Consider the following 18,121-nt stretch of genomic DNA (forward strand, 5'->3'; position numbering starts at 1 on the left):
GCAGCACACCGATTAAGATGAAAGCGTGTCAGGCTTTATTCATCAGATGCCATGACGTTTCAACCGCCTCTCGCGGTCATTATCAAGCTTGACAAAGACCACGAGAAGCGGTTGAAACATTGTGGCATCTGATGAATAAAGCCTGACACGCTTGAATCTTAATCGGTGTGCTGCTGTTTTGTTGACTTGGCTATCTGTGGGGGGCCCCTGACCCAGGCCCGTCCAGCTTGCACCTGTGCACATTTTCGGGAGTGCGGTCCTTTTTTGGATATATATATATATATATATATATATATATATATATACATACTGTAATATGATGAGCTGATGCCATCTTTTATGATATATATTCTGGAATCAATAATATCACTAGTCTTAATATATACTAGCCTTTGTTACCATTATTATCTATATCAACCATACCACCCTTGGTCTTTGATTGTAAAAATATATAGTGGGACTTGCAGAGTTTCCTATCTAGTATTTACAATACTTCATATAGCCTTAATTACCCTGTTCCAAGCTCTGGGGGTGTATATTACCATCACAACACGCCCCAATATGAGCTGCCGATACATCAGATCCAGCAGTTGGAACGCACCGTGAGACGCTCGATTGCGAGGTGCATTGATTAAGCGCAGTCTCGCAAGCGCGCTCTGATGAGTACTTCCGGTTATTGACACGCACGCCAGATTCAGCATGCATATCGCACCGGAAGCCTCACCAGTCACGGCGGGGTATTTAACAGACTCCAATGGGTGAGTTTAGTGTGGCAGATATCGGTGGACTAGAATGGTACCTGTCATCTGATGCTGTGCCCACTACCACCATTATCAGGGATGGCACTGACAGCAGTAGATAAGTAGCAAGCATGGGGTGCGCCATTACACACTCCCCCACTTAATATGGTTTTTGTTTTTGTTTATCTTTAACCACTGGAGCTGTCTATTTTTGGGCTACTTTTGTATCTGTTAGCTCTCACTGGGACGATAGTTTTCTCATATTGGTATCAGTATCTCAATCATCTAAGGTACTGATTTGGTCCCAGATTTCCAAGCATTGGGTAAAATATTAATATAGCAGTGCCTATACTGTTCTTATATAATACTCTAACTGTGTCGGTACTGTTCATTTTATATATATATATATCTACCCTGCAACTTTTGTTCTATTCACATCTAGTCACACCTAGTTGGACTATTATATTATCTACTGCTTATAATACCTTGATAGGATCTTATTATAGTACATCATATAAAAATCTCCACTTTGTGTAATCCCTGTGTATAAGGCTAATTTTGCGAAATATTTACCAGCCTGATACACTTAATAAGCATTATTATGGTATCTTTACATTGGCTATAACCACAGTTGTGTGGTATTTGTTTTGGTTCCCTGATGAAACCATGAACATTGGATGGTAGAAACACGTTGGACAGTTATTGGACCTACATGATTTTATTCACTCTCTGGTAGTGGACTATGTACCAGTGATCATGTTTTTATACATGTACAGTCATGGCCATAAACGTTGGCACCCCTGAAATTTTTCTAGAAAATGAAGTATTTCTCAAAGAAAAGGATTGCAGTAACACATATTTTGCTATACACACGTTTATTCCCTTTGTGTGTATTGGAACTAAACCAAAAAAGGGAGGAAAAAAAAGCAAATTGGATATAATGTCACACCAAACTACAAAAATGGGCTGGACAAAATTATTGGCACCCTTAACTTAATATTTGGTTGCACACCCTTTGGAAAAAATAACTGAAATCAGTCACTTCCTATAACCATCAATAAGCTTCTTACACCTCTCAGCCAGATTGTTGGACCACTCTTCCTTTGCAAACTGCTCCAGGTCTCTCTTATTGGAAGGGCACCTTTTCTCAACAGCAATTTTAAGATCTCTCCAGAGGTGTTCAATGGGATTTAGATCTGGACTCATTGCTGGCCACTTCAGAACTCTCCAGCGCTTTGTTGCCATCCATTTCTGGGTGCTTTTTGATGTATGTTTGGGGTCATTGTCCTGCTGGAAGACCCAAGATCTCGGACATAAACCCAGCATTCTGACAGTGGGCTGTACAGTGCAACCCAAAATCCGTTGGTAATCCTAAGATTTCATGATGCATTGCACACATTCAAGGCACCCAGTGCCAGAGGCAGCAAAACAACCCCAAAACATCATTGAACCTCCAACATATTTCACTGTAGGTACTGTGTTCTTTTCTTTGTAGGCCTCATTCTGTTTTCGGTAAACAGTAGAAGGATGTGCTTTACCAAAAAGCTCTATTTTGGTCTCATCTGTCCACAAGACGTCTTCCAGAAGGATTTTGGCTTACTCAAGTTCATTTTGGCAAAATGTAGCCTTGCTTTTTTTTATGTCTCTGTGTAAGCAGTGGGGTCCTTCTGGGTCTCCTGCCATAGCGTTTCATTAAATTTAAATGTCGATGGATAGTTTACGCTGACACTGATGCTCCCTGAGCCTGCAGGACAGCTTGAATATCTTTGGAACTTGTTTGGGGCTGCTTATCCACCATCCGGACTATCCAGCCTTGACACCTTTCATAAATTTTTCTTTTCCGTCCATGCCCAGGGAGATTAGCTACAGTGCCATGGGTTGCAAACTTCTTGATAATGTTGCACACTGTGGAGAAAGGCAAATCAAGATCTCTGAAGATGGACTTGTAACCTTGAGATTGTTGATATTTTTCCGCAATTTTGGTTCTCAAGTCCTCAGACAGTTCTCTTCTCTTTTTATTGTCCATGCTTAGTGTGGCACACACAGACACACAATGCAAAGACTAAGTGAACTTCTTTCCTTTTTATCTGCTTTCAGGTGTGATTTTTATATTGCCCACATCTGTTACTTGCCCCAGGTGAGTTTAAAGGAGCATCACATGCTTGAAACAATCTTATTTTTCCACAATTTTGAAAGGGTGCCAATCATTTTGTCCAGCCCATTTTTGGAGTTTGGTGTGACATTATGTCCAATTAGCTTTTTTCCTCCCTTTTCTGTAAGAAATACTTCATTCTCGGCCATGACTTCATTTACGGCAATGACTGTATATGATTTGTGTTTGGTGACTCACAATGGGGTGTCCCGGCAGCTGCGGACCGCAAAGCATATAAGGTTATCTCTACACCTTTTTTCTTACTTGACCGTTTATTATTATTATTTAATTCCCCCCCCCCCCCCCTCACTTAGTTAAGTTAGGGAACGGCACCATGGTTGAGGCCACCCTGTTAAGGAGGTGGGTCCCTCAAAAGGAAGGGACAGAGGCATGGTGCCTGTAGATCTAGAGTGCACTTACCCCCATTTTTTCACATCCTTATCATTATAACTGAGGTTTAATCTAACATCTAACTCTCTAGATTACTCTAGTGTACCTACTATACCCACCTCTACATCCATCCTTTCTATCTGTTTAGTGTCTGCTCCGTGGCCCGTGACCCCCGGGACACTAATATTAGTTTTTTTTCGTGGAGTGTTCCCATTTTTGTTTTTTTGTTTATCACTATTTGCATATTAGATGTTTATTTTATTTGGGGATTAATAAAGGTTATGTTTTATAATCTACATTGCGATTCTAAAAAGAGGCTTGTTCTTCGGTGAAACTATAAATATAACCTGGCCTAAACATTTACTATTCATTTGATTCTGAGTGTTGCTTTGGAAGAAAGGCTGCTGAAAGAGAGTTTTAAAAACAGGAGATATCTGCTGTGCATAGTGAATCTGTGGAGTTGGAGTGACTGCCTATAGTGCAAGAACATTTGTGTGAGTACTTACATTTGCACATAGTGGGATCACTGGTAGGATTTTAACCAGCCTTTTCACTTTTTTTTCTCTACTCTGCCTTTAGGGGGAGAGATAGATTGGTTACAGGTGCATAAATCTTAGTTTGGGACTCAGTTCTGAGCATGCTCTGTCTGAGTGGTGCTTTGGAGTAGAGGCTGCTGAAAGAGTTTTAATATTCAATAGTGACAGGGAAGGTTCCTCAGGACTGGCGCGTAGCAAATGTGGTGCCAGTATTTAAAAAGGGGTCAAAAGGTGACCCCAGGAATTATAGTCCTGTTAGTTTAACCTCCATTGTACGTAAATTGTTTGAAGGTTTTCTAAGAGATGCTATTTTGGAGTATCTTGATAAAAATAAATGTATGACCCCATATCAGCATGACTTTATGAGGGATCGGTCCTGTTAAAGTAACCTGATCAGCTTTTATGAGGAGGTGAGCTCCGGGACTGGACCAGGGGGAATCTCTGGATGTCGTATATCTGGATTTTTCCAAAGCATTTGATACGGTACCACATAAACAGTTGGTGCATAAATGAGAGGGATTGGACTGGGAGAGAATGTGTGCAAGTGGGAAAGTAACTGGCTCAGTGATAGGAAACAGAGGGTGGTTATTTATGGTACTTATTCTGATTGGGTGACTTTTACTAGTGGGGTACCACAGGGGTCAGTCTTGGTTCCTATTCTATTTAATATATTCATTAATGACCTTGTAGAGGAGTTGAAAAGTAAAATAGCAATCTTTGCAGATGATACTAAACTCTGTAAAGCAGTAAACACTATAGAGGACAGTGCACTGTTACAAATGGATCTGGATAGCTTGGAGATTTGGGCTGGGAAGTGGCAGATGAGGTTCAACACTGATAAATATAAGGTAATGCACATGAAGTAGAAAAATCCAGGCTGCTATTATGTATTAAATGGGAGATGACTGACATGGAAAAGGACTTAGGGGTCTTAAGAATAAATTTAGCTGTAGTGACCAGCTGCTTCCAAGGCAAATAAAATCATGGGGTGAATCAATAGGGGTACAGACGCCCACGACAAGTAAATAATTCTACCGCTGTACAAATCACTAGTCAGGCCACACATAGAATACTGTGTACAGTAATGGACACCAGTGTAAAAGAAAGATATAGTGGAGCTGGAGAGGGTTCAAGGACGGGCAACCAGAGTAATATGGGGAATGGGAGGACTACAGTATCCAGAAAGATTATCAGAATTAGGGTTATTTAGTTTAGAAAATAGAAGGCTTAGGGGAGACCTAATAACTATGTATAAATATATCAGGAGACAGTACAGAGATCTCTCTCATGATCTATTTATGCCCAGGACTGTATCTATAACAAGGGGGCATCCTCTACGTCTTGAGGAAAGGAGGTTTCTACACCAGCACAGACGGGGGTTCTTCACTGTAAGAGCAGTGAGACTGTGGAATTCTCTCCCGGAGGAGGTGGTCATGGTGAACGCTGTAAAAGAATTGAAAAGGGGTCTGGATGCATTTTTGGAGAATAATAACATTAAAGGTTATGTATACTAGATTTGTAGGGACAGGGCATTGATCCAGAGATTTATTCTGACTGCCATATTTGGAGTTGGGAAGGAATTTTCACCTCTAGTATGAGGGTTTTTTGTCTTCCTCTGGATCAACTCAGTAGGGACTCAAAAGGGTATAGGTTGAACTTGATGCACTCTGGTCTTTTTTTTGACCTTATGAACTATGTTACTATGTTACACACAAAGGGAATAAACATGTGTATAACAAAACATTCATAAGATTTAGGTTGAACTTGATGGACTCTGTTCTTTGTTCAACCTTATGAACTATGTTACTATGTAAAATAAAACATACACTTTAAGGACACAGCAATGCACAGGTACATTTTTGAAATGGGTATTATCTTGTTCAATCTTTCCACTGACTGACAAATCCAGTATACAGTTACTTAAAAACTAGCTATTGCATGTAAGGCAGGCATCATGATCTCCATCAATTCTATTTTTATGTAAATTGTTAAAATGGACATTATTTGTACAGAAAGCACAGCAAAATGACCAAAATGTTCAATACTCTTGTATGTTTGAAGCCCTTTGAATACCTCACTCAGCTTTTACTGACTACTAAATGATGTGGGTAGGAATGCTTTTTTGGAGCAAATTAAAAATAGATGTTCCTTTGCTGTTGACAGCGTGCAGAAAGTGCTAATGCTGCACTGTTGATCCTGTAGAAGGTATAATCTGCTTTAGCCCCAGCAATTAGCACGCAGGGAAAACCACAATGAACTCTGCTTTCATTTCAATGAGAATCTGAACAATTTCTAATCATTTCCAGAGAGAATTAGAATGTTCAGTCTGAGCTCCAAGGTAGAAATAAGGCAATAGAATGGTGGTTATAATGTGCTGTATTGTGGAATATTTATTATGCTGGATCTATTAATCAATGTATAAATAAACATTATATTTCTGGATGTTAATAACTATAAAACAAACATATCAACATTTTTGATCACAGCACAGTTTGCATTAGTTTGCCTTTTACATCCATGTTCACTTCTTGTTTGTTACACCCCTATTATTTTAGTTATTACACATTTTTTTGATCACCAATTGTCACTAGAAGGACTTTACGTTCTAAAGCCTACAGGGAAGGATTTCTATTCCACAGGATCATGGTTATATTATAGTTCATACAGTTGACGTTATTACAGTACTCTCCAACGGTGGACATTAGAGATGAGCGAACTTACAGTAAATTCGATTTGTCACGAACTTCTCGGCTCGGCAGTTGATGACTTTTCCTGCATAAATGAGTTCAGCTTTCAGGTGCTCCCGTGGGCTGGAAAAGGTGGATACAGTCCTAGGAGACTCTTTCCTAGGACTGTATCCACCTTTTCCAGCCCACCGGAGCACCGGAAAGCTGAACTAATTTATGCAGGAAAAGTCAGCAACCGCCGAGCTGAGAAGTTAGTGATGAATCGAATTTACTGTAGGTTCGCTCATCTCTAGTGGACATATCGCAGGTATAGCTGTGCAAAGGCTCTGTCTGTCACAGTAAGGCGGGTCTCACATTTGTTCAGCAATTCTGCATAGATGCTTTCCAGCACAACAGGCATCAGATATAAAAATTTTACTTGTCATTTTTTAATTTAACCCAGAAAAACCACACCAAAAGGCAACTATGTCAGATGGTCCATAGGTCCAGCACCGCTATGTCACTAGATGGATGTAAAAGATCTAACCTGTTGCATCCAGTGTTCCCATCTAGGTTGCCTCTGAATCACCAAGCATATGTGGGCAGGCCTTAAAGGGGTACTCCACTGCTCAGCGTTTGGTACAAACTGTTCCGAACGCTGGAATCGGCACTGGGAGCTCGTGATGACATATCCCCGCCCCCTCATGATATCACGCCCCGCCGTCTCAATGCAAGTCTATGGGAGGGGCGTAAAGGCAACGGCTCCAGCATTTGGAACAAATTGTTCCAAACGCGGAGTACCCCTTTAAAATGGAAACTGATAGCACCTGCTTATACAGTATAGTATGGGTGATGTTGATTAGAATGCAGGTTACTTTTTTCAAATCCATTGCACCGTTTCAGAGTTAAGGAGAGATATCCTAATATGCAAATAATCTTTTTGGTGCAATGGTGCACTCCGGCCCTGTGACACACACCCTTCCTTAATATACATCTTCTTTTATTCCAAAGATAGCCCCTGTACTTAAGTCATGCTGCTCCCTTATTCTGGGTATAGCGGTGAAGTGTTGCATCCAAGCTCACGGTACCGGGCCGTACTTGATGACGGGGTCACAGCACATATTGGTAACGTGCTGGGGAGAACCTAATGCAAGTTTAAGATGGGGATGCATCGTACTGCTGGTGCGGGCAGGCAGAGCAATGCACCAAGGGGCTAGGGAATTTGCCTGATGCATAAGACAATTATTTCCATATTAGGATTTATCTCCATAACTCCAGAACAGAGCAATGGTTTTGGGAAAAAAAAAGTAAACTGCATTTTACTCAGCCTCACCCGCACTATAACCCTGCATAAGCAAGTAAGTGTGGGTGATGCTGTTTTCAGTTTTTCTTCGAGACTAGATAGTGGTGGCTACATAGAAAAGGAACTGGAGTCTTGACAGCAGTGTCTAGAAAGCTAATTTAACAATACTTGGAAGGAGAATGTAATCATGGAATCGGCATGCCTTGTCCAACTGAAAGAAGAAAGTAATCCCAGCACTCACCATGTATTCCAAGCAAGAGTAGTTTTATTGCACATTCTTACAAACAGGACACGTTTCAGCCCTCTAGCCTTGCTCTGCTGTCAGAGGAAGGCTAGAGGGCTGAAATGCATCCTGTTTGTAAGGATGTGCAATAAAACTACTCTTGCTTGGAATACATGGTGAGTGCTGGGATTACTTTCTTCTATCATGGTCTGGATTTGATCCATCCACGTGCAGCACCTACAACGGAAGTGTCGACTCCTACTTGTTTCTACATTGTCCAACTGACAGGCAGGCCTTTAATGAAGACTAAAATGTATCTGTCAGAACAGATGGAACAACAGGTGGAAATTATAGGCAATTAGCAAGACACCCCTAATAAAAGTATGGTTCTGCAGGTGGTGACCAGAGACCACTTCTCAGTTTCTGTGCTTCCTGGCTGATGTTTTGGTCACTTTTGAATGCTGGCGGTGCTTTCACTCTAGTGGTAGCATGAGACGGAGTCTACAACCCACACAAGTGGCGCAAGTAGTGCAGCTCATCCAGGATGGCACATAAATGGAGGCGCTACCAGGAGACAGGCCAGTACATCAGGAGACGTGGAGGAGGCCGTAGGAGGGCAACAACCCAGCAACAGGACCGCTACCTCCACCTTTGTGCAAGGAGGAGCACTGCCAGAGCCCTGCAAAATGACCTCCAGCAGGCCACAAATGTGCATGTGTCCACTCAAATGGTCAGAAACAGACTCCATGAGGGTGGTATGAGGGCCCGACATTCACAGGTGGGGGTTGTGCTTACAGCCCAACACCGTGCAGGACGTTTGGCATTTGCCAGAGAACACCAAGATTGGCAAATTTGCCACTGGCATCCTGTGCTCTTCACAGATGAAAGCAGGTTCACACTGAGCACATGTGACAGACGTGACAGAGTCAGAAGACCCCGTGGAGAATGTTCTGCTGCCTGCAACATCCTCCAGCATGACCGGTTTGGTGGTGGGTCAGTAATGGTGTGGGATGGCATTTCTTTGGAGGGCCGCACAGCCCTCCACATGCTTGCCAGAGGAAGCCTGGATGCCATTAGGTATCGAGATCAGATCCTCAGACCCCCTGTGAGACAGACCATATGCTGGTGCGGTTGGCCCTGGGTCCCTCCTAATGCAAGACAATGTTAGATCTCATTTGGCTGGAGTAGGTCAGCAGTTCCTGCAAGAGGAAGGCATTGATGCTATGGACTGGCCCTCCCGTTCCCCAGACCTGAATCCGATTGAGCACATCATGTCTCGCTCTATCCACCAACACCACGCTGCACCACAGACTGTCCAGGAGTTGGCAGATGCTTTAGTCCATGGCTGGGAGGACATCCCTCAGGAGACCATCAGCCACCTCATCAGGAGCATGCCCAGGCATTGTAGGGAGGTCATACTGGCACGTGGAGGCCACACACACTACTGAGCCCAATTTTGACTTGTTTTTAGGACATTACATCAAAGTTGGATCAGCCTGTAGTGTGGTTTTCCACTTTGATTTTGAGTGTGACTCCATATCCAGACCTCCATGGGTTGATAAATTTGATTTCCATTGATAATTTTTGTGTGAATTTGTTGTCAGCACATTCAACTATGTAAAGATGAAAGTATTTCATACGATTAGTTCATTCATTCAGATCTAGGATGTGTTATCTTAGTGTTTCCTTTATCTTTTTGAGCAGTGTATTATGAACAAAAGTATCTGGACACCCACACATAACATCTACAGGAGCCATTCTAAATCTATAGGCATTAATATGGAGTTGGCCAACACTTTGCAGTTATGACAGCCCCCACTCATCTGGTTAGATTTTCCACAAAATTTTGGAGGTGTCTGTGGTAATTTTTACTCATACATCCAGGATCAGACACTTATCCCCCTATCCTGTGGATAGGGGATAGGTTAAGTACAGGAGTTCTCCTTTGAAGTTATTATTTAGATGCTATGTCCAAGCAAGGGTATCCAGTATATTTAAAGTAATGGAAATTGAGGCATGACAAGACAATAAAACTTGACCCAGCAAGACAATAAAAATTGACCCAATAAAGAAGGGAATGATGGTCCCCCAATCAGTGCAACTATAAGATTAGTTCCTTGACAGAAAAAAATAGGTATAGTCCCTGTCAAGATTGTGAAGGGTTCTTCAAATGTCTTAAATGGTTAAACTAATGAAGAGATTGACATAACCAGGAGGAGGGGAATTGACTCTTTTGCGTGCTGTCTGCCAGTTTTCTCACCTGAACATTTTATATGGCTTTAGAATGAGTGAAAGAAATTTACCCTCATAACCATTTGAAGTGTTCATTACCTCATGTTAAGATATTTATGGATAGCAGTCAAAGAGCCCTTAGACATGGAGGCTGTGTTGGTACCCTTTTGTTCAAAGACAAAAACATTCACAATGCTCTTGAAATAACTTGAAACTGACAAAAATAATAATGAATACCAATTAACTGAAAATTAACTGTCTGAAAAATCAGACATTGCTTATATATTGTGGTTCAGCAGAATCATTTTGAAAAACAAATAATGAAACTGGTCTAGACGAAAATGATGATTCTCTGAACTTAATATTTTGCTACACAACCTTTTAAGCCAGTCACTGCAAACAAGTGATTTCTGGAACTGTCAATGAGACTTCTGCACTTGTCTACAGGTATCTTGGCCCACTCCTTATAAGATACTGCTCCAGATGTCTCAGGTGTGAAGGTATCTTGGCCCACACCTCATAAGACGTCTCAGATGTGAAGGTATCTTGGCCCACTCCTCATAAGACGTCTCAGGTGTGAAGGTCTTGGCCCACTCCTCATAAGACATCTCAAGTGTGAAGGTATCTTGTCCCACTCCTCATAAGACGTCACAGGTGTGAAGGTATTTTGGCCCACTCCTCATAAGACGTCTCAGGTGTGAAGGTATCTTGGCCCACTCCTCATAAGACGTCTCAGGTGTGAAGGTATCTTAGCCCACTCCTCATAAGACGTCTCAGATGTGAAGGTATCTTGGCCGACTCCTCATAAGACGTCTCAGGTGTGAAGGTATCTTGGCCCACTCCTCATAAGATGTCTCAAGTGTGAAGGTATCTTGGCCCACTCCTCGTAAGACGTCTCAAGTGTTAAGGTATCTTGGCCCACTCCTCATAAGACGTCTCAAGTGTGAAGGTATCTTGGCCCACTCCTCATAAGACGTCTCAGGTGTGAAGGTATCTTCTCCAGACTGTATGTTTCAGCTACTTCCCTAGATGCTATTCTTTAAGGTCATTATCCTGTTGGAGCATCCATGACTTGCGACTGGGACCAAGCTTCATGACAGTGGGCATCACATTTCGCTCCCAAATGCATTGATGGTTTGAACATTTCATTGTACCCTATACATATTCAAGACAGCCTGTGCCAGATGCATCGCCTATGCAAGACAGAGTGACTTGGTGACTTGGTGTATCCTCTGACACTAGGACTCACGTCCCCCCAACTGTAATTCAACTGCAATATTAAGCAGCAGTAACTGGTTAGCCAGACCAGTAGGTACATTGGTTTCACATATAATGCTTCATCCTGTTATGTGCCTGTAATATACATGGCTCCTCACACTTCATGTTTAGTACCATTTGCCGGCAGAGAAGAGATTCTTCTTCCCATCACTTAGAATGCAGTCTACAGTTAGTAAACACCATCAGAAGTCTGGACTGACCTGATGATGTCCAGTGAATAAGAGCTTGCTGTGCCTCATTGTAGAAAGCAATAGAAAACCAATTATATTTTTTCGCTGATTCTCTTGGGACATGGTTTTAGTAATATGAGGGCTTTTTACTCTAATGCTAATAATTGCTCTGTTCGGCACCTTCCACTGAGATTAAGTGTAATGGAAAGAAAGCAATGTACTGCTATGTCCCAATTGCCTGACTACATAACATTCCTCATCAATATATGTTCAACCATTAATGTAATATTGCATTTCTTGCTGGGAAGAAGTCATACATTTTGTTTATGAAGAGTGCATAACTTTTTGTGAGATGTGGCAAATGCTGCCAAAGACTGGGTCGGTTGTTGGTAGTCAGAGAACCCTATTATATAGGTTTACAATGCATATCACATTTATGCATGGTTAGGGTAAAGGGTAAGTATACCATAGCTATGCATATATAGGGCCCATTTACAGATGCTTCCTAACACATGTGAATGGTATATGTGAACCCATAATCCTGATATGCCTTTTGGGATGGTGCTAATTCTTTATCAGCTAAGTAAGATGACAGGAGGCTGTTCAATTGCTTACTAACAGAAATAGCTAATCAGCCAATCACATGGCAGCGACTCTACGCATTTAGGCATGTAGGCATGGTCAAGACAACTTGCTGAAGTTCAAATCAGAATGGGAGGGAAAGGGTATTCCATTGACTTTGAACAAGGCAAAGTTGTTGGTGCCAGACGGGCTGGTCTGGGTATTTCAGAAACTGCTGACTTTCAGGCACAACCATCTCTAGTGTCAGAGGGGAGAGGTGAGTGGGCAGTATTCACACAATAATGGTACCGCTGGTGCTATTGTGGTCGGGATTGGTACTCGGCAATCATAGTTCAGGAAAACCAAAGCACTCAGAATTCAGGATAAATTATAACAAACTAAATTTATTAATCCATAGACAGACATAAGCAGGTAAATACATGTAGAGGTAGATAAAATTATAAAGGCCGCAATGTGATCCAAAGAGTTCTTGCCAACGTTTCGCCTCACTCGGACCTTGATCACAGCGGATCTGTTGGTGACAATAGTTATCAAAAAAAAAAAAAAAAACCCTCATTGAAACAGAAGCTTTGTCAGCATCATATCATACACATAGAAAAAATAAAAATCTCTAAAAACAAAAATCTCTCATCAGGCCTGACAAAATAAAACATAAATGTAGATATAATAAGAAAATATAAATTTCTGACATATATCCCTATATCTAAAGAGTATTAGTATACCCTTTGTTTCTGTATGTTATGATTTATTTATGTATTTATTATTTATTTTTGTTCAGACTGGTAATGGTGGTGCAATGATGTGGGGGGCATTTTTTTTTGGCACACTTTGGGCCCCTTAGTACCAATTGAGCATTTTTTTTATGCTACAGCCTACCTGAGTATTGATGTCCATCCCTTTATGACCACAGTGTACACATCTTCTGATGACTACTTCCATCAGAATGATCACCGGGTTGGCATTCCCGGATGATCACCTGCACATGCTGATTTGATCGGTGCTGTCTCCCCCCATCATCCATTGTTATTGCCATTGGAGACGAGCACGGTCATTGGACTCTGATGGATGCAAGATGACTACTCCTGTTGATACCAGTTTATCCAGTGATGCCATCCCCCACACCTTTTCATATACGGATCAGGATGCTTTGAGGATCCTAAATGCAGTGCATAAAGAAGCCAATTTCCTAAGCACTCCATCTGCTGACCTACTGAAAAGGAAATGGGATATGGAATCTAAGCGTTTGATCACCTTGGAATTACATCTGGTCACGCTTAGGGAATACTACAAGGAACAACGCATACCTCGTGGGATGAGATCTCACCTCACCCCGAACCTGTTCCCTCGCAATGATCTATTTCATACTAAATTTATTCAAATCTCTAACAAGTATGCTTTCGATGTAATGCTACTAAATATGGAATTTCTCTATGAAGATATTGAGAAAACCAAATCAAAATGTTTAGAAGTGGAGGAGCAGCTTAAAACCCTATTGACCTCACAACAGTATCAGGAGGCAAAGGAGAAACTTGCTGTTCGCATACTTAAGCATCAACAAGAGTTAGAGGAAGCCAAGAGGAGCAAATGGCACCGCGATTTGGATGATTATGCAAGTGGTCGTATTTACATGTGGCAGATGAGTCAAGAACAAGACGGGAATCGTCGCAGACGACGCACTAAACCACATCATCGTCAGAAACGCCGTGCCCATAAAGAAGGTTTTTTGTCAACTGCTTTGGATAGTGACTCCTCCGAGGGTCCTTCCCCCCCTTCTTCTTCTTTTTTAGCCAGAGCTCAGGATACCCCCGCAAAACCCGGCGGGGAGGCCGTAAACATAGGAGACGCCAGTATCCGCACACGCCAGAGGACCCAGTCAGGGTCACCGAGGGGCCGAGGGATCACGACATAGAGGACTCTCTTGTGGTAAATATATCCTCCATATCCTTATCTTCTATGGAACTTAATGTATTACAGAAAGGATTGTCATTCTGTCCGACTACAGACACAGATTGGTTTGGACTTTTGATTGATTTAGAAGGATTTTTCAGACGGGTACGCCTGAAGGGCTATTTTCGGGACATTCCGCTTAATGATAACACTACTAGTTTGGTCCAATCTGCTGAGTTAACTCTAAAAGATGTTAATTTGTTTAACAAAAGTCAGTTTATGCCACCCAGAACCAATAATGGAATTGAAGCATTTATTGAGGTTGTCACCAAACAGATTAATGTATTGAAAGAGAATTCTACTCATTCCGGTTGGCATAATTTGACTCGCAGTGAATATGATGTATTATCAAGGTTACAAAAAAATTCTGACATCACCATCAAAGCCGCGGATAAGGGGGGTGCCCTGGTTGTTATGGACACCCCACTTTATCTAGCCGAGATTACTAGACAAGTGTCTGATGTCACGGTTTACAGTAAACTTAGGAAGGATCCTTTGAAGGAAATCCAGGCTGACATCTCATTTCTTTTACAGCAGGCGGTTGAGAACCATATTATAGATACAGAATTGGTAACATTTTTGACTCAAAAACATCCTATAACACCAGTCCTATATTGTTTACCTAAGATACATAAGAACCTCCAGAACCCCCCCGGACGACCTATCGTCTCCGGGAGTGGTTCTGTGTTCTCCCCCATTGCCGTTTATTTGGATAAGATTTTAAGATGTCATGCCACCTCGGCTAAATCATTTATTCGTGACACAGGTGATTTCATTTCCAAAATTCAGGATTTGGTTTGCCCCCCTGGATCCCTTCTGGTATCGTTCGACGTAGTTAACCTTTACACGTCGATCGAACACTCAAAGGGGATCCAGGCGGTCGCCAATTGCCTATTATCCACTGATCTCTCTGCAGGGGCACGTTCCCTTGTTTTGGACTTATTGGGGGTCATCCTCAGACGGAATTATTTTCTGTTTGGGGATGACTTCTATGTCCAAAACAGGGGAACGGCCATGGGGTCCAATGTGGCCCCAACGTATGCAAATGTATATATGACGGAATTTGAGGAAACTTATATTTACAAATCACGATGGTATCCTCATGTACGGACTTGGTTCCGTTACATAGACGATACCTTCGTGATTTGGACGGGTACTTTGTTACAACTTCATTTGTTCCTTGATGAATTGAATAGTATATACCCTGAACTTCAATTCACCATGGTGGTGTCCGAATCATCAATTCAATTTTTGGACACATTTGTTACAGTAACTGACGGTAGATTATCAATGGATCTCTATACAAAGAAAACAGATAGGAATAGTGTTCTACAATATGATAGTTTTCATCCTAGACCCACAGTTAAATCACTCCCATGGAGCCAATTGCTACGTGTTAAACGGATAGTCTCAGATCCTATACAGTCCTCCAAAAGAATTGATGAAATGCAACGGAAATTTAGACGTAGGGGTTATCCACAACGTTTGTTAAACCATCACTCAAACAGACTCTTACAAGTCGAGAGATCCACCCTATTAAATAGTACCCCCAAACAACCCACAGATAGGATACCATTTGTATCTACGTATTCAGTTAATAGCCAGGCTATAGCTAATATTATTAGGCATAACTGGTCACTCGTGAGTAAGACTACTGGCTTGGATAAGCCACCAATAATGGCATACCGTAAGGGACGCAGTTTTAAAGACCGTCTTATTAAATCAGATGTCGGCTCATTCAAAGATAAAGGTACACAAAAATTTAAACAGGGCAATTTTCCCTGCTTAAATTGTAGTCATTGTAATTCTATGTTAAAGGGCGATTCATTTAATCACCCACATACAGGCAAACCATTCAAGATTCATGGTAGATATACATGCCGCTCCTCCTTTGTAATCTATTTGTTGACCTGTCTATGCGGGCTTTATTACATAGGTGAAACCACCAATGAATGCCGGATAAGATTAAATGGTCATAAATCTTCCATTAGGACCAAGAGGGTTGATCTCCCACTACCTAAACATTTTTTGGAATTTGGTCATAGTATCAGTCAGCTAAGATTTCGCATTATAGATCATGTACCTGTGTTAAGACGAGGGGGTGACAGGGAGAAATTATTGCGCCAGAAAGAACTGAAATGGATCTATACATTAGACACAATGTGTCCAAAGGGATTGAATATGGATTTTGGCTTGAAACCCTTTATGTAGGCATTTAGGTTATCCTCTATTCTTATTCTTCTTCTTCCCCCCTCTTTTTTCAATTATTCCTCTTTTTTTCTTTCTCCTTTTATCTTCTTTTTTTCTTTTTCCCTTCTTTATCTTCTTATTCTTCTTTCTTCTTTTTCTATTTATTTCTCTTTTTTCCCCCTTCCCTTTTTTTCCCCTTTTTTTCCCCTTCCCCCTTCCTCCCCCCCCCCCCACTCTTCTCTTCTTCTTTCCTTTTTTCTTTTTCCTCTTTTTCCCCCTTTTTTTTCTTTCCTCTTTTCTTTTTCCTCTATTTTATTTTATAATTTTATTTTCTTCCCCCCCCCCCCTCCTCTTTTTTCTTTTATCACATTTTTTGTTCTTACTCTCTTTTCTCTTACCTTTTTTCACCTGATCCTTATATTTAATGTTTATAAGTGACAACATGAGGTTTTTGGATATTTTTCTATGATAATATTTTAAAATATTTTTTATGTATATTTTCTTAGATTCACTTCACCTATTATTTATCACCACCTTATATGAAGATTACAGCTGATGATGGATTCACTGAGGACTCCTGAGAAAAAAAGTTTTCTTTTGCATAATTACAGATTTTATGATTTAAATATAGTTTATTATACATTGATCCTTGTTTCAACATGACATCTTCTTGTGACATATTTCTGTGCTAGTATCTATATAGATGTCCGTGGCTATAATAAATTCGTCTTGAACTATACATGTATAGAAGTCTTTTTGGACTCATATATATTTTAGACTATGCTGTGCGTTTTTTGGTCAGGGGCACTTCGGGTATCGACAGACGCATTTGATATGCGCAGGTTGATTCACCGATATGCGATTACCCATGTAGACGCACCACGCATGCGCAGATAGTTGGCGCTTGCGCGGATCATTTTGTTATGATCGCGGACATCTATGACGCTCCAGCATCAGCTGACCTATAGTGGTCAGCTGATCGGAATTACACGACATGGAGCTACGCAGCCGCAGTTTGTTTATTTACATCTATGATGCTCCTGTATCAGCTGACCTATAGTGGTCAGCTGATCGGAACTACACGATGTGGAGCCACGCAGCCGCAGTTGGTTTATTTACAAACACAGCTGACACACACGCACGCTAGATCTCTTATGCGATCTATATGATGAAGATGCAATCGGAGACATGGATCAATGTAAGTGAAGTCCCAGTGAACACATCTGAAGCCTATATATGTTTTGATGGTCGTCTTTTATACTCATTAAGATTTATAGTTTTTGTGTATTTGAATCACTATGACAACACAACTTAACCAATAGGATGTGGTCACTGATTATAATGATATATGTATAACACCTGTTATGTAACCAATCACAGCATGTTGTGATTCCTATATATATGCACATTGTCACTTTGTTTGATATGCTTGAAAAAGGCAGTTTATTGCCGAAACGTTGCACATGGATGGCAAATAAAACCTTGCTCCATCTACCAGCCTGAGTCCTCAGCTATTTGGTGCTGTATCCCTTCTGAATTTCTCCATCAGAATAATGCGCATGTCACAAAGCTTACGTCACCTCAAACTGGTCATGTGACAATGAGTTCACTGGATTCCAATGGCCTCCACAGACACCAGATCTCAATCTAATAGAGAACATTTGGGATGTGGTATAACGGGGCATATGGATGTGTAGCCGACAAATCTGCAG

General features: G+C 41.3%; 1 protein-coding gene across 3 annotated transcripts in view; it reads left to right on the forward strand.

The window, feature by feature from the left end:
• Window positions 1-18,121, forward strand: part of FRMPD1 (FERM and PDZ domain containing 1) — a 202,935-nt gene that overhangs the window by 16,622 nt on the left and 168,192 nt on the right. The gene's annotated exons all lie outside the window — the stretch shown is intronic.

The sequence above is a fragment of the Hyla sarda genome, chromosome 1 (assembly GCF_029499605.1).
Source record: "Hyla sarda isolate aHylSar1 chromosome 1, aHylSar1.hap1, whole genome shotgun sequence".
NCBI classification, from domain to species: Eukaryota; Metazoa; Chordata; class Amphibia; order Anura; family Hylidae; genus Hyla; species Hyla sarda.